The following is a 24,295-nucleotide window of genomic DNA, read 5'->3' as shown; positions in this document are numbered from 1 at the left end:
CCACCTCCAACGTTTGGTTTATGTTTTATAAGCATTTTTAATTTTATTGCTTAAATCGCATTTTCTCGGCGAGCTGAGCACTTTTTCTGAATTGTGCCGCTCCCGTCACTCTGGTTAGGTTGGCATCGAAAAAAACGCTCTCGGGTGCTTTAGAGTGCCGAGTTATTCACTGCGCATGAAGAAATGACCACCTCCAACGTTTGGTTTATGTTTTATAAGCATTTTTAATTTTATTGCTTAAATCGCATTTTCTCGGCGAGCTGAGCACTTTTTCTGAATTGTGCCGCTCCCGTCACTCTGGTTAGGTTGGCATCGAAAAAAACGCTCTCGGGTGCTTTAGAGTGCCGAGTTTATCACTGCGCATGAAGAAATGACCACCTCCAACGTTTGGTTTATGTTTTATAAGCATTTTTAATTTTATTGCTTAAATCGCATTTTCTCGGCGAGCTGAGCGCTTTTTCTGAATTGTGCCGCTCCCGTCACTCTGGTTAGGTTGGCATCGAAAAAAACGCTCTCGGGTGCTTTAGAGTGCCGAGTTATTCACTGCGCATGAAGAAATGACCACCTCCAACGTTTGGTTTATGTTTAATAAGCATTTTTAATTTTATTGCTTAAATCGCATTTTCTCGGCGAGCTGAGCGCTTTTTCTGAATTGTGCCGCTCCCGTCACTCTGGTTAGGTTGGCATCGAAAAAAACGCTCTCGGGTGCTTTAGAGTGCCGAGTTATTCACTGCGCATGAAGAAATGACCACCTCCAACGTTTGGTTTATGTTTAATAAGCATTTTTAATTTTATTGCTTAAATCGCATTTTCTCGGCGAGCTGAGCACTTTTTCTGAATTGTGCCGCTCCCGTCGCTCTGGTTAGGTTGGCATCGAAAAAAACGCTCACGGGTGCTTTAGAGTGCCGAGTTTATTACTGCGCATTAAGAAATGACCACCTCCAACGTTTGTTTTATGTTTTATAAGCATTTTTAATTTTATTGCTTAAATCGCATTTTCTCGGCGAGCTGAGCACTTTTTCTGAATTGTGCCGCTCCCGTCACTCTGGTTAGGTTGGCATCGGAAAAAACGCTCTCGGGTGCTTTAGAGTGCCGAGTTATTCACTGCGCATGAAAAATGACCACCTCCAACGTTTGGTTTATGTTTTATAAGCATTTTTAATTTTATTGCTTAAATCGCATTTTCTCGGCGAGCTGAGCACTTTTTCTGAATTGTGCCGCTCCCGTCACTCTGGTTAGGTTGGCATCGAAAAAAACGCTCTCGGGTGCTTTAGAGTGCCGAGTTTATCACTGCGCATGAAGAAATGACCACCTCCAACGTTTGGTTTATGTTTTATAAGCATTTTTAATTTTATTGCTTAAATCGCATTTTCTCGCCGAGCTGAGCGCTTTTTCTGAATTGTGCCGCTCCCGTCACTCTGGTTAGGTTGGCATCGAAAAAAACGCTCTCGGGTGCTTTAGAGTGCCGAGTTTATCACTGCGCATGAAGAAATGACCACCTCCAACGTTTGGTTTATGTTTTATAAGCATTTTTAATTTTATTGCTTAAATCGCATTTTCTCGGCGAGCTGAGCGCTTTTTCTGAATTGTGCCGCTCCCGTAACTCTGGTTAGGTTGGCATCGAAAAAAACGCTCTCGGGTGCTTTAGAGTGCCGAGTTTATCACTGCGCATGAAGAAATGACCACTTCCAACGTTTGGTTTATGTTTTAGAAGCATTTTTAATTTTATTGCTTAAATCGCATTTTCTCGGCGAGCTGAGCACTTTTTCTGAATTGTGCCGCTCCCGTCACTCTGGTTAGGTTGGCATCGAAAAAAACGCTCTCGGGTGCTTTAGAGTGCCGAGTTTATCACTGCGCATGAAGAAATGACCACCTCCAACGTTTGGTTTATGTTTTATAAGCATTTTTAATTTTATTGCTTAAATCGCATTTTCTCGGCGAGCTGAGCGCTTTTTCTGAATTGTGCCGCTCCCGTCACTCTGGTTAGGTTGGCATCGAAAAAAACGCTCTCGGGTGCTTTAGAGTGCCGAGTTTATCACTGCGCATGAAGAAATGACCACCTCCAACGTTTGGTTTATGTTTTATAAGCATTTTTAATTTTATTGCTTAAATCGCATTTTCTCGGCGAGCTGAGCGCTTTTTCTGAATTGTGCCGCTCCCGTAACTCTGGTTAGGTTGGCATCGAAAAAAACGCTCTCGGGTGCTTTAGAGTGCCGAGTTTATCACTGCGCATGAAGAAATGACCACTTCCAACGTTTGGTTTATGTTTTATAAGCATTTTTAATTTTATTGCTTAAATCGCATTTTCTCGGCGAGCTGAGCACTTTTTCTGAATTGTGCCGCTCCCGTCACTCTGGTTAGGTTGGCATCGAAAAAAACGCTCTCGGGTGCTTTAGAGTGCCGAGTTTATCACTGCGCATGAAGAAATGACCACCTCCAACGTTTGTTTTATGTTTTATAAGCATTTTTAATTTTATTGCTTAAATCGCATTTTCTCGGCGAGCTGAGCGCTTTTTCTGAATTGTGCCGCTCCCGTCACTCTGGTTAGGTTGGCATCGAAAAAAACGCTCTCGGGTGCTTTAGAGTGCCGAGTTATTCACTGCGCATGAAGAAATGACCACCTCCAACGTTTGGTTTATGTTTTATAAGCATTTTTAATTTTATTGCTTAAATCGCATTTTCTCGGCGAGCTGAGCACTTTTTCTGAATTGTGCCGCTCCCGTCACTCTGGTTAGGTTGGCATCGAAAAAAACGCTCTCGGGTGCTTTAGAGTGCCGAGTTTATCACTGCGCATGAAGAAATGACCACCTCCAACGTTTGGTTTATGTTTTATAAGCATTTTTAATTTTATTGCTTAAATCGCATTTTCTCGGCGAGCTGAGCGCTTTTTCTGAATTGTGCCGCTCCCGTCACTCTGGTTAGGTTGGCATCGAAAAAAACGCTCTCGGGTGCTTTAGAGTGCCGAGTTATTCACTGCGCATGAAGAAATGACCACCTCCAACGTTTGGTTTATGTTTAATAAGCATTTTTAATTTTATTGCTTAAATCGCATTTTCTCGGCGAGCTGAGCGCTTTTTCTGAATTGTGCCGCTCCCGTCACTCTGGTTAGGTTGGCATCGAAAAAAACGCTCTCGGGTGCTTTAGAGTGCCGAGTTATTCACTGCGCATGAAGAAATGACCACCTCCAACGTTTGGTTTATGTTTAATAAGCATTTTTAATTTTATTGCTTAAATCGCATTTTCTCGGCGAGCTGAGCACTTTTTCTGAATTGTGCCGCTCCCGTCGCTCTGGTTAGGTTGGCATCGAAAAAAACGCTCACGGGTGCTTTAGAGTGCCGAGTTTATTACTGCGCATTAAGAAATGACCACCTCCAACGTTTGTTTTATGTTTTATAAGCATTTTTAATTTTATTGCTTAAATCGCATTTTCTCGGCGAGCTGAGCACTTTTTCTGAATTGTGCCGCTCCCGTCACTCTGGTTAGGTTGGCATCGAAAAAAACGCTCTCGGGTGCTTTAGAGTGCCGAGTTATTCACTGCGCATGAAAAATGACCACCTCCAACGTTTGGTTTATGTTTTATAAGCATTTTTAATTTTATTGCTTAAATCGCATTTTCTCGGCGAGCTGAGCACTTTTTCTGAATTGTGCCGCTCCCGTCACTCTGGTTAGGTTGGCATCGAAAAAAACGCTCTCGGGTGCTTTAGAGTGCCGAGTTTATCACTGCGCATGAAGAAATGACCACCTCCAACGTTTGGTTTATGTTTTATAAGCATTTTTAATTTTATTGCTTAAATCGCATTTTCTCGCCGAGCTGAGCGCTTTTTCTGAATTGTGCCGCTCCCGTCACTCTGGTTAGGTTGGCATCGAAAAAAACGCTCTCGGGTGCTTTAGAGTGCCGAGTTTATCACTGCGCATGAAGAAATGACCACCTCCAACGTTTGGTTTATGTTTTATAAGCATTTTTAATTTTATTGCTTAAATCGCATTTTCTCGGCGAGCTGAGCGCTTTTTCTGAATTGTGCCGCTCCCGTAACTCTGGTTAGGTTGGCATCGAAAAAAACGCTCTCGGGTGCTTTAGAGTGCCGAGTTTATCACTGCGCATGAAGAAATGACCACTTCCAACGTTTGGTTTATGTTTTAGAAGCATTTTTAATTTTATTGCTTAAATCGCATTTTCTCGGCGAGCTGAGCACTTTTTCTGAATTGTGCCGCTCCCGTCACTCTGGTTAGGTTGGCATCGAAAAAAACGCTCTCGGGTGCTTTAGAGTGCCGAGTTTATCACTGCGCATGAAGAAATGACCACCTCCAACGTTTGGTTTATGTTTTATAAGCATTTTTAATTTTATTGCTTAAATCGCATTTTCTCGGCGAGCTGAGCGCTTTTTCTGAATTGTGCCGCTCCCGTCACTCTGGTTAGGTTGGCATCGAAAAAAACGCTCTCGGGTGCTTTAGAGTGCCGAGTTTATCACTGCGCATGAAGAAATGACCACCTCCAACGTTTGGTTTATGTTTTATAAGCATTTTTAATTTTATTGCTTAAATCGCATTTTCTCGGCGAGCTGAGCGCTTTTTCTGAATTGTGCCGCTCCCGTAACTCTGGTTAGGTTGGCATCGAAAAAAACGCTCTCGGGTGCTTTAGAGTGCCGAGTTTATCACTGCGCATGAAGAAATGACCACTTCCAACGTTTGGTTTATGTTTTATAAGCATTTTTAATTTTATTGCTTAAATCGCATTTTCTCGGCGAGCTGAGCACTTTTTCTGAATTGTGCCGCTCCCGTCACTCTGGTTAGGTTGGCATCGAAAAAAACGCTCTCGGGTGCTTTAGAGTGCCGAGTTATTCACTGCGCATGAAGAAATGACCACCTCCAACGTTTGGTTTATGTTTTATAAGCATTTTTAATTTTATTGCTTAAATCGCATTTTCTCGGCGAGCTGAGCGCTTTTTCTGAATTGTGCCGCTCCCGTAACTCTGGTTAGGTTGGCATCGAAAAAAACGCTCTCGGGTGCTTTAGAGTGCCGAGTTTATCACTGCGCATGAAGAAATGACCACTTCCAACGTTTGGTTTATGTTTTATAAGCATTTTTAATTTTATTGCTTAAATCGCATTTTCTCGGCGAGCTGAGCACTTTTTCTGAATTGTGCCGCTCCCGTCACTCTGGTTAGGTTGGCATCGAAAAAAACGCTCTCGGATGCTTTAGAGTGCCGAGTTTATTACTGCGCATTAAGAAATGACCACCTCCAACGTTTGGTTTATGTTTTATAAGCATTTTTAATTTTATTGCTTAAATCGCATTTTCTCGGCGAGCTGAGCACTTTTTCTGAATTGTGCCGCTCCCGTCACTCTGGTTAGGTTGGCATCGAAAAAAACGCTCACGGGTGCTTTAGAGTGCCGAGTTTATTACGGCGCATTAAGAAATGACCACCTCCAACGTTTGGTTTATGTTTTATAAGCATTTTTAATTTTATTGCTTAAATCGCATTTTCTCGGCGAGCTGAGCACTTTTTCTGAATTGTGCCGCTCCCGTCACTCTGGTTAGGTTGGCATCGGAAAAAACGCTCTCGGGTGCTTTAGAGTGCCGAGTTTATCACTGCGCATGAAGAAATGACCACCTCCAACGTTTGGTTCATGTTTTATAAGCATTTTTAATTTTATTGCTTAAATCGCATTTTCTCGGCGAGCTGAGCGCTTTTTCTGAATTGTGCCGCTCCCGTCACTCTGGTTAGGTTGGCATCGAAAAAAACGCTCTCGGGTGCTTTAGAGTGCCGAGTTTATCACTGCGCATGAAGAAATGACCACCTCCAACGTTTGGTTTATGTTTTATAAGCATTTTTAATTTTATTGCTTAAATCGCATTTTCTCGGCGAGCTGAGCGCTTTTTCTGAATTGTGCCGCTCCCGTCACTCTGGTTAGGTTGGCATCGAAAAAAACGCTCTCGGGTGCTTTAGAGTGCCGAGTTTATTACTGCGCATTAAGAAATGACCACCTCCAACGTTTGGTTTATGTTTAATAAGCATTTTTAATTTTATTGCTTAAATCGCATTTTCTCGGCGAGCTGAGCACTTTTTCTGAATTGTGCCGCTCCCGTCACTCTGGTTAGGTTGGCATCGAAAAAAACGCTCTCGGGTGCTTTAGAGTGCCGAGTTTATTACTGCGCATTAAGAAATGACCACCTCCAACGTTAGGTTTATGTTTTATAAGCATTTTTAATTTTATTGCTTAAATCGCATTTTCTCGGCGAGCTGAGCACTTTTTCTGAATTGTGCCGCTCCCGTCACTCTGGTTAGGTTGGCATCGAAAAAAACGCTCTCGGGTGCTTTAGAGTGCCGAGTTATTCACTGCGCACGAAGAAATGACCACCTCCAACGTTTGGTTTATGTTTTATAAGCATTTTTAATTTTATTGCTTAAATCGCATTTTCTCGGCGAGCTGAGCGCTTTTTCTGAATTGTGCCGCTCCCATCACTCTGGTTAGGTTGGCATCGAAAAAAACGCTTTCGGGTGCTTTAGAGTGCCGAGTTTATTACTGCGCATTAAGAAATGACCACCTCCAACGTTTGGTTTATGTTTTATGAGCATTTTTAATTTTATTTTCTCGGCGAGCTGAGCGCTTTTTCTGAATTGTGCCGCTCCCGTCACTCTGGTTAGGTTGGCATCGAAAAAAACGCTCTCGGGTGCTTTAGAGTGCCGACTTTATCACTGCGCATGAAGAAATGACCACCTCCAACGTTTGGTTTATGTTTTATAAGCATTTTTAATTTTATTGCTTAAATCGCATTTTCTCGGCGAGCTGAGCATTTTTTCTGAATTGTGCCGCTCCCGTCACTCTGGTTAGGTTGGCATCGAAAAAAACGCTCACGGGTGCTTTAGAGTGCCGAGTTTATTACTGCGCATTAAGAAATGACCACCTCCAACGTTTGGTTTATGTTTTATAAGCATTTTTAATTTTATTGCTTAAATCGCATTTTCTCGGCGAGCTGAGCACTTTTTCTGAATTGTGCCGCTCCCGTAACTCTGGTTAGGTTGGCATCGAAAAAAACGCTCTCGGGTGCTTTAGAGTGCCGAAATTATCACTGCGCATGAAGAAATGACCACTTCCAACGTTTGGTTTATGTTTTATAAGCATTTTTAATTTTATTGCTTAAATCGCATTTTCTCGGCGAGCTGAGCACTTTTTCTGAATTGTGCCGCTCCCGTCACTCTGGTTAGGTTGGCATCGAAAAAAACGCTCTCGGGTGCTTTAGAGTGCCGAGTTTATTACTGCGCATTAAGAAATGACCACCTCCAACGTTTGGTTTATGTTTTATAAGCATTTTTAATTTTATTGCTTAAATCGCATTTTCTCGGCGAGCTGAGCACTTTTTCTGAATTGTGCCGCTCCCGTCACTCTGGTTAGGTTGGCATCGAAAAAAACGCTCTCGGGTGCTTTAGAGTGCCGAGTTATTCACTGCGCATGAAGAAATGACCACCTCCAACGTTTGGTTCATGTTTTATAAGCATTTTTAATTTTATTGCTTAAATCGCATTTTCTCGGCGAGCTGAGCACTTTTTCTGAATTGTGCCGCTCCCGTCACTCTGGTTAGGTTGGCATCGAAAAAAACGCTCTCGGGTGCTTTAGAGTGCCGAGTTTATCACTGCGCATGAAGAAATGACCACCTCCAACGTTTGGTTTATGTTTTATAAGCAATCTTAATTTTATTGCTTAAATCGCATTTTCTCGGCGAGCTGAGCGCTTTTTCTGAATTGTGCCGCTCCCGTCACTCTGGTTAGGTTGGCATCGAAAAAAACGCTCTCGGGTGCTTTAGAGTGCCGAGTTATTCACTGCGCATGAAGAAATGACCACCTCCAACGTTTGGTTTATGTTTAATAAGCATTTTTAATTTTATTGCTTAAATCGCATTTTCTCGGCGAGCTGAGCACTTTTTCTGAATTGTGCCGCTCCCGTCACTCTGGTTAGGTTGGCATCGAAAAAACGCTCTCGGGTGCTTTAGAGTGCCGAGTTTATTACTGCGCATTAAGAAATGACCACCTCCAACGTTTGGTTTATGTTTTATAAGCATTTTTAATTTTATTGCTTAAATCGCATTTTCTCGGCGAGCTGAGCACTTTTTCTGAATTGTGCCGCTCCCGTCACTCTGGTTAGGTTGGCATCGAAAAAAACGCTCTCGGGTGCTTTAGAGTGCCGAGTTATTCACTGCGCACGAAGAAATGACCACCTCCAACGTTTGGTTTATGTTTTATAAGCATTTTTAATTTTATTGCTTAAATCGCATTTTCTCGGCGAGCTGAGCGCTTTTTCTGAATTGTGCCGCTCCCATCACTCTGGTTAGGTTGGCATCGAAAAAAACGCTCTCGGGTGCTTTAGAGTGCCGAGTTTATTACTGCGCATTAAGAAATGACCACCTCCAACGTTTGGTTTATGTTTTATAAGCATTTTTAATTTTATTTTCTCGGCGAGCTGAGCACTTTTTCTGAATTGTGCCGCTCCCGTCACTCTGGTTAGGTTGGCATCGAAAAAAACGCTCTCGGGTGCTTTAGAGTGCCGAGTTTATTACTGCGCATTAAGAAATGACCACCTCCAACGTTTGGTTTATGTTTTATAAGCATTTTTAATTTTATTGCTTGAATCGCATTTTCTCGGCGAGCTGAGCGCTTTTTCTGAATTGTGCCGCTCCCGTCACTCTGGTTAGGTTGGCATCGAAAAAAACGCTCTCGGGTGCTTTAGAGTGCCGAGTTATTCACTGCGCACGAAGAAATGACCACCTCCAACGTTTGGTTTATGTTTTATAAGCATTTTTAATTTTATTGCTTAAATCGCATTTTCTCGGCGAGCTGAGCGCTTTTTCTGAATTGTGCCGCTCCCGTCACTCTGGTTAGGTTGGCATCGAAAAAAACGCTCTCGGGTGCTTTAGAGTGCCGAGTTTATTACTGCGCATTAAGAAATGACCACCTCCAACGTTTGGTTTATGTTTTATAAGCATTTTTAATTTTATTGCTTAAATCGCATTTTCTCGGCGAGCTGAGCACTTTTTCTGAATTGTGCCGCTCCCGTCACTCTGGTTAGGTTGGCATCGAAAAAAACGCTCTCGGGTGCTTTAGAGTGCCGAGTTTATTACTGCGCATTAAGAAATGACCACCTCCAACGTTTGGTTTATGTTTTATAAGCATTTTTAATTTTATTGCTTAAATCGCATTTTCTCGGCGAGCTGAGCACTTTTTCTGAATTGTGCCGCTCCCGTCACTCTTATTAGGTTGGAATCGAAAAAAACGCTATCGGGTGCTTTAGAGTGCCGAGTTATTCACTGCGCATGAAGAAATGACCACCTCCAACGTTTGGTTTATGTTTAATAAGCATTTTTAATTTTATTGCTTAAATCGCATTTTCTCGGCGAGCTGAGCACTTTTTCTGAATTGTGCCGCTCCCGTCACTCTGGTTAGGTTGGCATCGAAAAAAACGCTCTCGGATGCTTTAGAGTGCCGAGTTTATTACTGCGCATTAAGAAATGACCACCTCCAACGTTTGGTTTATGTTTTATAAGCATTTTTAATTTTATTGCTTAAATCGCATTTTCTCGGCGAGCTGAGCACTTTTTCTGAATTGTGCCGCTCCCGTCACTCTGGTTAGGTTGGCATCGAAAAAAACGCTCTCGGGTGCTTTAGAGTGCCGAGTTTATTACTGCGCATTAAGAAATGACCACCTCCAACGTTTGGTTTATGTTTTATAAGCATTTTTAATTTTATTGCTTAAATCGCATTTTCTCGGCGAGCTGAGCACTTTTTCTGAATTGTGCCGCTCCCGTCACTCTGGTTAGGTTGGCATCGAAAAAAACGCTCTCGGGTGCTTTAGAGTGCCGAGTTATTCACTGCGCATGAAGAAATGACCACCTCCAACGTTTGGTTTATGTTTAATGAGCATTTTTAATTTTATTGCTTGAATCGCATTTTCTCGGCGAGCTGAGCACTTTTTCTGAATTGTGCCGCTCCCGTCACTCTGGTTAGGTTGGCATCGAAAAAAACGCTCTCGGGTGCTTTAGAGTGCCGAGTTTATCACTGCGCATGAAGAAATGACCACCTCCAACGTTTGGTTTATGTTTTATAAGCATTTTTAATTTTATTGCTTAAATCGCATTTTCTCGGCGAGCTGAGCGCTTTTTCTGAATTGTGCCGCTCCCGTCACTCTGGTTAGGTTGGCATCGAAAAAAACGCTCTCGGGTGCTTTAGAGTGCTGTTGTGAATTTTTATTCTGGTATCATGCAATGTATATCTCACTAGTAAGCCTAAGTACGACCAGGGCATGTTCGGGTCAGGTTCGTGTGGTATTGTTTGGGGCTTGGTCCAGGAAGGTAGACTCGTTGGCGCCAGACACATCTGGCTTCCATTAACGACTGCTAAGATACACATGATGTAGAGCTGAGGAGGCAACTGCGGGGTCATAGGTCAGCCAACAGCCCCATCTGCGCGCTCCCGCGTGGAGGGAAGCGCAAGAGTATAAGGTTTAGGACGAGAGTAGACAAAGGGACTCGACATCTTGGCTAGGGCGCGAGACACTTCTCTCTGACATCGGTTGAATAAAATCTTTCCCCAATCAGCCATGTGTGACTGAAGTTTTCCTTCCCCAAGCCAGCCACTTTTTCACCATCTTGTTTGGAAGACCAGCTGACCATCGAAGAGAATTCACCACAATTTTGGCGTCACGAACAGTTCTCTTGTCCTTCGGGGAGCCCTCGCCCGCCTGGGTGCGAGCATCGAGCGTCCGGCCGGCAGGCTGAGTTTGAGGTGAGAAGCTTCCACTCACAGTATCGCAATGTGCTCGTGCCTGGTGTGGGGGGGGATGGAGTGGCTCCTAAGCGGGACAGTTAACGGGCCTGGTGTGCCAGTGGCTGGCAAAAAGGGGGGGGGATTGGTCTCCCCTAGCTGGATGTCGACGAGATGTGGAGTTTGAAAGGGGGGAGTAGCCCCAATAGAAAAATGAAAATGTTCAATAAAAATAGAAAAAAGAAAAAAGGCAAATAAAAATGGGAAAATAGCATAAAACTTAATGGGGAATGTGCACAACAGTGTGAGTGACATGTCTGGTGTGAATGATGAATGAGAAAGAAAATGCTCCGAGAGAGGGCACGTGAAACAGGACAGGATGTCTGGGACATCGCTGATCGGCTGTCACGAGAGAAGAATAATAGAACGTCCCATAAAACGTGGACTTTGTTTTGGCTACAGATCCGATGGAGGATGGAAATTTTAGCTGTGTGATTGAGGCGGAAACACAGGTACGATTGAACACTGTGTGCGACAAGAGACGGGCACCACCAAGCCACCGGAGGCATAATTCCCGGGGTCGTGCTGGGACGTTGAGATCACACGCAATGTAGTTGAGATCACACTAATGTGGTTGAGATGTTCGGTGGGGGCATTTGTCTCTATATATAGGTCGCACGAAAAAGGGAGGCGTGCTGCAGACCGCAATTGGCAAAGCGGAGGAATGGGCAGCCTTGGCATCCGTAACCGTGTGAACGAATGTGGGAAAATTACCGGCTGGGTCTGGGACCAGGGTGCCGAGAAGGATGATGCGCGCAGACCACGTTATTTGAGCACTGATCAGATTAGGAGTTTGTGCGGGTTGCAAGGTTCCCCCGGCTGACAGCTGGTGCGTTAGCCGCTTAGAGAGACACTCTTCGGGCAACTTACCGGGGTGAACCGGTGCGCTGCGGTTGTACCCAAGTCGTCACGGTCCGATTCCGATTGGCGAGGCGCACTGTAATAGCACACACTCCTGTCAAAGTCTGATAAAATTTACGGCTTGCAGCAGACCGCAATTGGCAGAGCGGAGGAGTGGGCAGCCGATAGAAATTGGAAAACGTGGAAAAAAGAGGCCTCAGGGGGGTTAATTTTGGTATACCATGTAAAAAAGTAATTTGTGTGCACACTGAAGTTAAAAATCTGCAGTATAAGGGGAAATGCAAAGCGCTCTTAGGGGAAACAAAGACAAGAAGTGCAAAGGGCATGTTTGTACGTGCACCTGCGCACGGTAAGAAGACACAGAATGACCAAACCGCATGGAAGCGGTTAGTGAGAAGCTACATGAGAGATGGATTCGAATCCCTTTGTCTGTGTTCTATGTTGTGCGTAATGTCTGTAAAGTTTCTGTCAGTTGTCGTCGTTCGTCTAAGCGGTGTGCGCGCTTGGTGTATGGGGTGTGCGTGCGCGCGGATGGGTGTGTGCATGTGCGGTTGTGTGCGCGCTCGGTGTGTGTGCGTTTATGTGCACACGCATGGGAGACGGCAGTGAGAGAAGAAAGGAGGGGGCCCTGGGTGCTCCAAGGCGCGGAATGGTGCTCTGTCGGCAAAGGTGGGGGCCGGCGAGACGCGCGGGCCTGGCCAGCCCGTGGAGTCAACATTGGTACGCTGACCCCCCCCCTTGTCCGAGGGCGCTGTGCCGAGGAGCCCGCAAAGGCGAGGCTGGGTCCCCCCGGTAGAGGTCAATGTCGATGAGAACTGAGACATGACGAGGGGAGATCGAATGTGGATGAGCGAAGGGTGCATGATTAACAACGAACGTGCATGATTGAAACTGAAACTTCACTGGCACTAATGTTGAACAGTTTGCAAACAGGCAAGAGAGAGACATGCTTGCAATACTCACTAAAATACTAATGTTTGTGTACCTGTGTGTCTTAAGAAAGGAGTTGGGCCGTGGCAGCAGTGATTTGTGGCAGGACGCCACACATTCGGCCCAGGACCGATAGGTGGGGGGAGACAGTGAGGAAAGGGGGGTTCGCTCGTAAATTAAGAGGGAGCCTGTTGAGGGCGGCCAGCGCCCCTAGTCCATCTGACAACTAATGAGAAAGTGAGTGATTACGTTAACTTGAACGAGATTGCTATTTCTCCTGTTTGCATAACAAATACGAGACGGTGCACGCGCACGTCTCCTCCCAGAGGACAAAGAGACACGGACAGAACTCCCAGGTCGTCTGAGGAAAAGCTTCGTGGAGCGCTGCCCCCAAATTCTTCACTAATTTACGTCAGGACGCCACAAATGCGGCCAGAGACAGATAGAAAGAGGGAGTGAGAGAAGAAAGGGGGGCTAACTCGTAAATAATGAGGAGATATTGGGAGTAATCTATTGGTCCTTTCTTTAACACCCTTTAAATCATTTCCTGGAGGAGATAAGTTAGCAACACGAGAGACTTAGAGGTTCAACAGAAAGACAGTTAAAAGACAATAACATTTTTGATTTGAACAATTGCAGGCTAACAGGAGCATGAGAGAGGAGAGCTGAGAAGCGGGATCCACTTTGATCGAGGAGATTGGAAATTCACAGCACATATTCTAAGTCGCATTTTTGAGCAAGCATGACACAGGTAATAACGCGTGAGAGATCAAGACATAGATCAGGGCTAGTTGTGGGACGCAGACCTCGGAGTTAATTTTGAATAATGATACTGAAGACACAATGTACTGTCCCATTAAATTGAAACTATAGACAAAACGTAGCTCGACAATAGGATGAGTTGCAGGACTTACAATAAAAATACGACATTGCTGTTACTAGGAGAATTCGACTTTTGGTAAACAAACGTTACTAGTGAATGGAGGGCAGCAGCTACATTTGGAGATAGTCTTACAAGTTTGATGTCCCAGTCTGTCTCTCTCAGTGCCAGGATCCCTGAAAACTCGACCCCGAGACTCCGCCTGCAGCCGCGGACGACTACAAGACGGTGCCTGGCTTTGAGGCACCTTTGACCTTTGGCAAGGACAAAGTAAGACTGTTGTTGTGCTTGGAGGGGGCAAGTACACTCCGGAGGATAGACAACATCCTCGGAGACGAGAAAAGACAGTGAGAAGTGGAGGAACTCACAATGTTGAAGAAAAAATGGACATTTGAACAATGGACTCATTCGAGAGTGATGGATGTGTTGGCTCTGAAGCAACAACAAAAGGACACCATCTTGAGAGGGTGAGGTGCGGCAGAAGATATGGACTTGAAATGTCCGATGGCCAAATCGCACTCCTGGCGGTGCTAAGACCTCGTGGGGCTTGGGTTAGAGTGGACAGGAGCTTCATTGTGCACTGGGTTTGACAGAACTGAGGAGATTTGATAAAAAATTGAATAATGCGTAGAGCTACAGAGAGAAGCATCATGGTCAGAGATTGAACAGATTTGAATAAAACAAATGGGCTGAAACGGTGAGAAACAAGAGCGAGATCTGATGTTTTGGCTCACCAGACATAAGACGTAGAAATCGAGTTAGATACATTTTAGAATAAGACATCTAGACTAAAGTGGATTCAGCCGAGAGGAAGCTAGGACGCTCGATGTACCTACTCAATACGATAGAAGTTTGTTGCACCATAGTGGAGGTTGGGTAGTCAGAAAGTTGGATCCGTTAAATTTTTGACTTTCACACATTCATGCATAGGAGTCGCACAAGGCCACAGGTAACAAGATAATGACTGAGATAGGGCTCAAATTCAACTGCACCCACACGGCAATGTAGAAGCAGGAGAGCGAAGTAAGGGATTATGTGCTAAACAGTCCGCTGTAGGGTTACCAATAGGAGATTCTGTCAAAAGAACTACTAAGAGGTGGAGGCGAAGATAATAGGAGGACATAGATATTCGAAGGTTTAATAAGGGCAAACTCCATTGTCAAAGATCGGATTAGAGCAAGTAGGAACGGGAGTATTTTGGCATTTTAACAGGAAGTGGCAGCAAGGGAGATTGAGGATAGAAGATCTGGACAGCAATGACGTGAATTACATTAAAAACTGCTCATTCGAGGGAGAGGGCTCGGCGCTCCCTGTGTGGAGCTGCAGCTTTGCAGAAGGGGGGCAGGCCGCGCGAGTGAGGAGTGGTGATAGGCGACCACAAGGAAGTAGGGAGAGGTGTTGGATGGTGTGACAGGCAGGAGTTTTAGGAAGAGGAAGAAAAGAAAAAGGGGGGGAGTGAGACTCGCCAAGAGGGGCAATAAAGAGAAGCAGACTGAGAAACAGTTTTGAGCAAGACAACGGGGAAAAAGGGGGAGAGCCAAACGATGACGTAAAAAGCCAGAGAGAATAGTCTGACCCATCTTTATTGAATTTAATTAACATAAGTAATAGAGATCGAGTTTGTAGGACCAATACGAGGGTATGGAGGCTCCCTCAAAACGCGGGTCCCACAGTTAGTCCCTCAGATAGACATATATGACAATTTGCGATGAATCTGATGGGCGAGTTTATGGAAAATTGAATTGGAGATTTTATAATAGGTCATGTTGACGAGTATGTCCGAATGTGAAGAGTCACTATTAGGAGTCAATATTTGCCTACACACTAACATACTAACTTTGCTTGGTTTGGGGGGAGAGCTGAGTGATAGAGACGGATGAGTGTGTCTGTGAGTGTGTGGATGGGTGAGTGCGCATGGGATCATCTACGGCTGTGTGTGCGCAGTATGATTGGCCAGAGAGGTCTGAAGTTGGGATGATGTGTTTGCCGTTGAGGATAAAATTCCTCTCACCTGAAGGGGTGGTACAGATCGGAGGGACTGGAACTGGTAAGTGATGAGTTCTGATCGGAACCATGGTTCAATGATCAATCAGGGGCACCATCGACAACCAAACGGTTCGATGGAGAAGGCCCGTTTCAGTGATATGGTCAGACAAGACAGAACTAGTATTGAACATCAAGACTTTGGACAATTTGACGTGTGACGACCTTGAGCTCACCCAACGGGGTGACGGACTAGGTGGACAGTGACCAAATGTTTGACGCTTGAGCTTGCTTGCGACATGAGCGAGCTCTGCTTTGGTTTTCTGTGTGACTTGATTTTTTGCAGCAGCAGCAACGGCCGCCAGCCAAGGAGCGGATTGCGCGCTGCTTGCGTAACTTGTTTTCGTTCTTGCAGGTTGTCGATTGCGTTCGTGGAACGTTTGTGTTGAATTTACAAGAATATTTTAACCCTTGCCCTTTTGGTTTTTATAATGAACTTGTTGATTACATGGTTTTCAGGACAGGATCCCCGAGCGCCAGGATTCATTTTATGACTGTTTTTGTTTTGATACTTGATGTCTGTTTTTGTGTGTACAAGTGTCCGCTGTCAGCAGGGCTACAAGCTCACTGACAGGAGTGCGCTGATTTTTGTTTGTGTTGCCGAGTGTGTGGTGGACAGTCAAGTTTCAGAGACTTGGGGTGACGGTCCCGGGGCCCAGATGGAAGCTAGAGGTTCCGTGGGCCTGGCTACAATGAGTGTGGTGATGAGAGGGGACGCTTTGCAGGTTCCTTTTGATACGTAATGACACATTGGGTGAATGTGTCAAAAGGGGGGAGTGGTAAAACAGAAAGGGGGTGAGTAGGTTTCAATTTGTAATTGTGATATACAAAGTTTTTTTCCAAATTCACTTGTTTTTAAGCTTTAACAGGACACACCAGAATTCAACTAGCAGTGACGGAAGGAGCGGAAGAAGCATCTCGAAAGAAAGGGAGTTAACGGGGGACAACAGCCTGGAATGGATGCGAAGCGTGGTAACAATTTAGTGACAATAAGGTTTAAGGTTTTTCAATGACAAAGTACGAAGGACAAATCATACAGTGATTTGGGAATGGACAGTGGCACAGTACACGACAAAAGTTTGGAAGGTCATTGAATGTCAGAGGACGACGGGGCCAGAGACAAGGAAGGGGGAAATTTCTGAACGCGTGACTGCATTAAAGCTGCTATTACAGGGCAAAGGTTTAATTATACATTTTAGGACGAGTAGTTTGCATAACGAATACAGAAAGGATTTGAGTGGCTGTACCGTTTTGAAAAGATTACGTGAGCGTTGTTTCAGAATGATGACTGGTTTGAACAGTGAGGTGGCTCAAACATAAGGCACAGATACATAAAGGTACAGACCTAGGAAACTACAGTATTGTGAGGGGTACCGGTTTGAGAATGCTACACATCTTTAGACTGAAGAAGGAATTTGGGGGTGACAAATAGTATTTGGACGGGAAAAAGAGCGGCTGAAGTGACATGACTGACGGGACTTCAGAAAGATGACGGTGTGATTGAGACAGGGACATCTGCGACAGGAAAGGCTACCAGGAACAGGTAGAATTTACATTGTGACTGGGGGGAGCTAGCAACGCTGTCGGCACGACGAGAAATGAGGGGAATGAGTCCTGGAGTGTTTGCTTGTTTGTTTGCTTGTTTGTTTGTTTGTTTGTTTGTTTGTTTGTTTCAGGGACCGCGTGGGCCTCTGGAAACGAGGGGTAGGTGTCGGGAGCCCTCGGGCGTTCTGATGAGATTTCGATGAGACGATTGACACAGCTTTTTCCTCGTTGCCCCATCACCGCCAAATAATTATTTGAGGGGGCTGGAAACACTGGAGCTATCGGGTTGTGTTGCCCTGCCAGCGGTGGCCGTCGGGGCCGGAAGGACGTCCGGCCTGGGCTGCGGCTTTTGCCATTATGACTTCACATGTTTGCACTGTTAACGTCACTTGATACAGACAGTAGCTTTAGCTTGTCATAGGTCGCCTGGGTGCTGACCGGGGCCTTGCACGGGATTCAACGGCCATCATAAGCAACAGGAGGACACTGAACGGACAGCCGGCCCGGGACGGTGCCGTCTACTACTAGTGCTATTTTCCACTGACGGATCAATGGACTGGATTTCATATCTGCACGTACTTGTGCATGCAAGGGGGGCAGCGCAACGACGGGTTTAATGTTCTTGCATGCTTTGACGATTTGTTTTTATATACCTCACTGTGTTACATCTGTGTTTTTTGCCATGATGTTTACTTTATTATGTGACCTCATTTGCTTGCCCCGTGGCATGTTTACGATACGACGTTGCATGTTGAGCGATCTGTATTTGAGGGTCATGGTTCTGCTTGTTGCTGTGTTTAGGGCTCATGCTACGCTTTGTGAAATGTGGTGTGTGCCGGAGCTCCCTTCACCTGACTCTCGCCAGGCGAGAGGCGCCTCCGGGGGTGTAGAATGGGCCTCCCTCTTTTTCCTCGTCATTAGATTGGCGAGGTTTTTTCGACGGCGGTCCGGCAGCTTTTTGGGGCTTCTAACGGGCCACAGCAAACTTTTCCTCTCCAAATTGATGGCGTTGGTGATATATTACCGAAGGGGGGTGTGCGGACGGCGTCAATCAGTTAATGGGGTTGGGGGATTCGATCTTGGTCAAATGTGGTTCCTGAGAGGCCTCAGATTGCTGTCAGGGAGAAATTTGCTATTAAATTAGGTTGAGCTTTCCTAGTTAATGTAACCTTAAGTAGCATGCCTTGAGCATGATTTAGGATGAGACAAATAGGTCCAAATTGTAGACGAAAACCATAAAATGGTTGGGGGAAGGTTTTTGGATGTACCGATGTCTTTTCGTGTTGAGTTGTTGCCGGGGCACTTGTGGTACCCCGGCAGGGGGGTATGTTGTGAATTTTTATTCTGGTATCATGCAATGTATATCTCACTAGTAAGCCTAAGTACGACCAGGGCATGTTCGGGTCAGGTTCGTGTGGTATTGTTTGGGGCTTGGTCCAGGAAGGTAGACTCGTTGGCGCCAGACACATCTGGCTTCCATTAACGACTGCTAAGATACACATGATGTAGAGCTGAGGAGGCAACTGCGGGGTCATAGGTCAGCCAACAGCCCCATCTGCGCGCTCCCGCGTGGAGGGAAGCGCAAGAGTATAAGGTTTAGGACGAGAGTAGACAAAGGGACTCGACATCTTGGCTAGGGCGCGAGACACTTCTCTCTGACATCGGTTGAATAAAATCTTTCCCCAATCAGCCATGTGTGACTGAAGTTTTCCTTCCCCAAGCCAGCCACTTTTTCACCATCTTGTTTGGAAGACCAGCTGACCATCGAAGAGAATTCACCACAGTGCCGAGTTTATCACTGCGCATGAAGAAATGACCACCTCCAACGTTTGGTTTATGTTTTATAAGCATTTTTAATTTTATTGCTTAAATCGCATTTTCTCGGCGAGCTGAGCACTTTTTCTGAATTGTGCCGCTCCCGTCACTCTGGTTAGGTTGGCATCGAAAAAAAGGCTCTCGGGTGCTTTAGAGTGCCGAGTTTATCACTGCGCATGAAGAAATGACCACCTCCAACGTTCGGTTTATGTTTTATAAGCATTTTTAAATTTATTGCTTAAATCGCATTTTCTCGGCGAGCTGAGCGCTTTGAATTGTGCCGCTCCCGTCACTCTGGTTAGGTTGGCATCGAAAAAAACGCTCTCGGGTGCTTTAGAGTGCCGAGTTATTCACTGCGCATGAAGAAATGACCACCTCCAACGTTTGGTTTATGTTTTATAAGCATTTTTAGTTTTATTGCTTAAATCGCATTTTCTCGGCGAGCTGAGCACTTTTTCTGAATTGTGCCGCTCCCGTCACTGTGGTTAGGTTGGCATCGAAAAAAACGCTCTCGGGTGTGCCGAGTTTATCACTGCGCATGAAGAAATGACCACCTCCAACGTTTGGTTTATGTTTAATAAGCATTTTTAATTTTATTGCTTAAATCGCATTTTCTCGGCGAGCTGAGCACTTTTTCTGAATTGTGCCGCTCCCGTCACTCTGGTTAGGTTGGCATCGAAAAAAACGCTCTCGGGTGCTTTAGAGTGCCGACTTTATCACTGCGCATGAAGAAATGACCACCTCCAACGTTTGGTTTATGTTTTATAAGCATTTTTAATTTTATTGCTTAAATCGCATTTTCTCGGCGAGCTGAGCACTTTTTCTGAATTGTGCCGCTCCCGTCACTCTGGTTAGGTTGGCATCGAAAAAAACGCTCACGGGTGCTTTAGAGTGCCGAGTTTATTACTGCGCATTAAGAAATGACCACCTCCAACGTTTGGTTTATGTTTTAAAAGCATTTTTAATTTTATTGCTTAAATCGCATTTTCTCGGCGAGCTGAGCACTTTTTCTGAATTGTGCCGCTCCCGTCACTCTGGTTAGGTTGGCATCGAAAAAAACGCTCTCGGGTGCTTTAGAGTGCCGAGTTATTCACTGCGCATGAAGAAATGACCACCTCCAACGTTTGGTTTATGTTTTATAAGCATTTTTAATTTTATTGCTTAAATCGCATTTTCTCGGCGAGCTGAGCACTTTTTCTGAATTGTGCCGCTCCCGTCACTCTGGTTAGGTTGGCATCGAAAAAAACGCTCTCGGGTGCTTTAGAGTGCCGAGTTTATCACTGCGCATGAAGAAATGACCACCTCCAACGTTTGGTTTATGTTTTTAAGCATTTTTAATTTTATTGCTTAAATCGCATTTTCTCGGCGAGCTGAGCGCTTTTTCTGAATTGTGCCGCTCCCGTCACTCTGGTTAGGTTGGCATCGAAAAAAACGCTCTCGGGTGCTTTAGAGTGCCGAGTTTATCACTGCGCATGAAGAAATGACCACCTCCAACGTTTGGTTTATGTTTTATAAGCATTTTTAATTTTATTGCTTAAATCGCATTTTCTCGGCGAGCTGAGCGCTTTTTCTGAATTGTGCCGCTCCCGTAACTCTGGTTAGGTTGGCATCGAAAAAAACACTCTCGGGTGCTTTAGAGTGCCGAGTTTATCACTGCGCATGAAGAAATGACCACTTCCAACGTTTGGTTTATGTTTTATAAGCATTTTTAATTTTATTGCTTAAATCGCATTTTCTCGGCGAGCTGAGAACTTTTTCTGAATTGTGCCGCTCCCGTCACTCTGGTTAGGTTGGCATCGAAAAAAACGCTCTCGGGTGCTTTAGAGTGCCGAGTTTATCACTGCGCATGAAGAAATGACCACCTCCAACGTTTGGTTTATGTTTTATAAGCATTTTTAATTTTATTGCTTAAATCGCATTTTCTCGGCGAGCTGAGCGCTTTTTCTGAATTGTGCCGCTCCCGTCACTCTGGTTAGGTTGGCATCGAAAAAAACGCTCTCGGGTGCTTTAGAGTGCCGAGTTATTCACTGCGCATGAAGAAATGACCACCTCCAACGTTTGGTTTATGTTTTATAAGCATTTTTAGTTTTATTGCTTAAATCGCATTTTCTCGGCGAGCTGAGCACTTTTTCTGAATTGTGCCGCTCCCGTCACTCTGGTTAGGTTGGCATCGAAAAAAACGCTCTCGGGTGCTTTAGAGTGCCGGGTTTATCACTGCGCATGAAGAAATGACCACCTCCAACGTTTGGTTTATGTTTAATAAGCATTTTTAATTTTATTGCTTAAATCGCATTTTCTCGGCGAGCTGAGCACTTTTTCTGAATTGTGCCGCTCCCGTCACTCTGGTTAGGTTGGCATCGAAAAAAACGCTCTCGGGTGCTTTAGAGTGCCGAGTTTATTACTGCGCATTAAGAAATGACCACCTCCAACGTTTGGTTTATGTTTTATAAGCATTTTTAATTTTATTGCTTAAATCGCATTTTCTCGGCGAGCTGAGCACTTTTTCTGAATTGTGCCGCTCCCGTCACTCTGGTTAGGTTGGCATCGAAAAAAACGCTATCGGGTGCTTTAGAGTGCCGAGTTATTCACTGCGCATGAAGAAATGACCACCTCCAACGTTTGGTTTATGTTTAATAAGCATTTTTAATTTTATTGCTTAAATCGCATTTTCTCGGCGAGCTGAGCACTTTTTCTGAATTGTGCCGCTCCCGTCACTCTGGTTATGTTGGCATCGAAAAAAACGCTCTCGGGTGCTTTAGAGTGCCGAGTTTATTACTGCGCATTAAGAAATGACCACCTCCAACGTTTGGTTTATGTTTTATAAGCATTTTTAATTTTATTGCTTAAATCGCATTTTCTCGGCGAGCTGAGCACTTTTTCTGAATTGTGCCGCTCCCGTCACTCTGGTTAGGTTGGCATCGAAAAAAACGCTCTCGGGTGCTTTAGAGTGCCGAGTTTATTACTGCGCATTAAGAAATGACCACCTCCAACGTTTGGTTTATGTTTTATAAGCATTTTTAATTTTATTGCTTAAATCGCATTTTCTCGGCGAGCTGAGCACTTTTTCTGAATTGTGCCGCTCCCGTCACTCTGGTTAGGTTGGCATCGAAAAAAACGCTCTCGGGTGCTTTAGAGTGCCAAGTTATTCACTGCGCATGAAGAAATGACCACCTCCAACGTTTGGTTTATGTTTTATAAGCATTTTTAATTTTATTGCTTAAATCGCATTTTCTCGGCGAGCTGAGCGCTTTTTCTGAATTGTGCCGCTCCCGTCACTCTGGTTAGGTTGGCATCGAAAAAAACGCTCTCGGGTGCTTTAGAGTGCCGAGTTTATCACTGCGCATGAAGAAATGACCACCTCCAACGTTTGGTTTATGTTTTATAAGCATTTTTAATTGTATTGCTTAAATCGCATTTTCTCGGCGAGCTGAGCGCTTTTTCTGAATTGTGCCGCTCCCGTAACTCTGGTTAGGTTGGCATCGAAAAAAACGCTCTCGGGTGCTTTAGAGTGCCGAGTTTATCACTGCGCATGAAGAAATGACCACTTCCAACGTTTGGTTTATGTTTTATAAGCATTTTTAATTTTATTGCTTAAATCGCATTTTCTCGGCGAGCTGAGCACTTTTTCTGAATTGTGCCGCTCCCGTCACTCTGGTTAGGTTGGCATCGAAAAAAACGCTCTCGGGTGCTTTAGAGTGCCGAGTTTATCACTGCGCATGAAGAAATGACCACCTCCAACGTTTGCTTTATGTTTTATAAGCATTTTTAATTTTATTGCTTAAATCGCATTTTCTCGGCGAGCTGAGCGCTTTTTCTGAATTGTGCCGCTCCCGTCACTCTGGTTAGGTTGGCATCGAAAAAAACGCTCTCGGGTGCTTTAGAGTGCCGAGTTTATCACTGCGCATGAAGAAATGACCACCTCCAACGTTTGGTTTATGTTTTATAAGCATTTTTAATTTTATTGCTTAAATCGCATTTTCTCGGCGAGCTGAGCGCTTTTTCTGAATTGTGCCGCTCCCGTAACTCTGGTTAGGTTGGCATCGAAAAAAACGCTCTCGGGTGCTTTAGAGTGCCGAGTTTATCACTGCGCATGAAGAAATGACCACTTCCAACATTTGGTTTATGTTTTATAAGCATTTTTAATTTTATTGCTTAAATCGCATTTTCTCGGCGAGCTGAGCACTTTTTCTGAATTGTGCCGCTCCCGTCACTCTGGTTAGGTTGGCATCGAAAAAAACGCTCTCGGGTGCTTTAGAGTGCCGAGTTTATTACTGCGCATTAAGAAATGACCACCTCCAACGTTTGGTTTATGTTTTATAAGCATTTTTAATTTTATTGCTTAAATCGCATTTTCTCGGCGAGCTGAGCACTTTTTCTGAATTGTGCCGCTCCCGTCACTCTGGTTAGGTTGGCATCGAAAAAAACGCTCTCGGGTGCTTTAGAGTGCCGAGTTATTCACTGCGCATGAAGAAATGACCACCTCCAACGTTTGGTTTATGTTTAATAAGCATTTTTAATTTTATTGCTTGAATCGCATTTTCTCGGCGAGCTGAGCACTTTTTCTGAATTGTGCCGCTCCCGTCTGTCAGGTCTAAATACCATCAGACATTTATTTACACGCTGGAAACAAAGAGGAGAAGACAACCAGTATTCTTTTGCTCGCGAGGAGAATTAGGTAGAGGGCCCAGTTCACAGTCCTCCACCAATTCTGGCCTGCCCTACCGTCATCTCCTCTTTTTATTTTGGGTTGCCCTGGTTACAAGAGGCGTTGCTACACTAAAGGGAGGGGAGAGTGTGTCTGTAGCAACGCTGTTTCAGCTAGCTAATAATGTTGTGTGGTGCGAGGCCGCATGGCCTTGGCCGATCTGTGACCCCAGGAATGCAGAGTCTGTTCTTAGATGGTTGGCATCCTTGTTCCTGGGTGCAATCTCTAAACCTGGATGCCGTGTCTCTGTAAAACAATGCTTGCTACATTTCACACAATAGTAATAATAATAAGTAAATAATCAGATACCTCTCGTGCAAACACTCTAACAAACGTTAAGTAGATGTGAGATAACTTGCATGAAGTCTACTTAAACAAACATTGAGTAAATATGGGATAACTAAAAACTGTCTCGGACAAAACAATTAACAGAGAAAGGACTTCTATTGAACTAACAAAGAACAAAGAACAAAGGTGTTCTGTTTCTAACTAGTGAGGGCCTCTTCACAGATAAGACAAGGAAGGGAGTATAAGGACTCCCCCAAGGCTCATAAGGCACATATGTTGACTTGACCGAAGATATGTGACCTTCGGTTCCAGGCCGACCAGCGCTTCAGCAAAACTAATTATTCTAACATTTCCCTCCTGTTTATCACATATTTGCTCAAATCCTCACATCACCGTAAACAACCACTTCTCTCG

The 24,295-nt window shown here is 44.7% G+C and overlaps 1 long non-coding RNA gene across 1 annotated transcript; it reads left to right on the top strand.

Moving 5' to 3' along the window:
- Positions 1-10,223: 10,223 nt before the first annotated feature.
- On the top strand, positions 10,224-18,762 carry LOC133147016 (uncharacterized). The gene is made up of 2 exons (XR_009711478.1): positions 10,224-16,323; positions 16,389-18,762. It is a non-coding gene; the product is annotated as an uncharacterized LOC133147016 (long non-coding RNA).
- The last annotated feature ends 5,533 nt before the right edge of the window (positions 18,763-24,295 follow it).

Source organism: Syngnathus typhle, unplaced genomic scaffold (genome assembly GCF_033458585.1).
Source record: "Syngnathus typhle isolate RoL2023-S1 ecotype Sweden unplaced genomic scaffold, RoL_Styp_1.0 HiC_scaffold_26, whole genome shotgun sequence".
Classification (NCBI taxonomy): Eukaryota; Metazoa; Chordata; class Actinopteri; order Syngnathiformes; family Syngnathidae; genus Syngnathus; species Syngnathus typhle.
The sequence above is the reverse complement of the archived record's forward strand: the minus strand, read 5'-3'. Positions and strand labels throughout refer to the sequence as shown.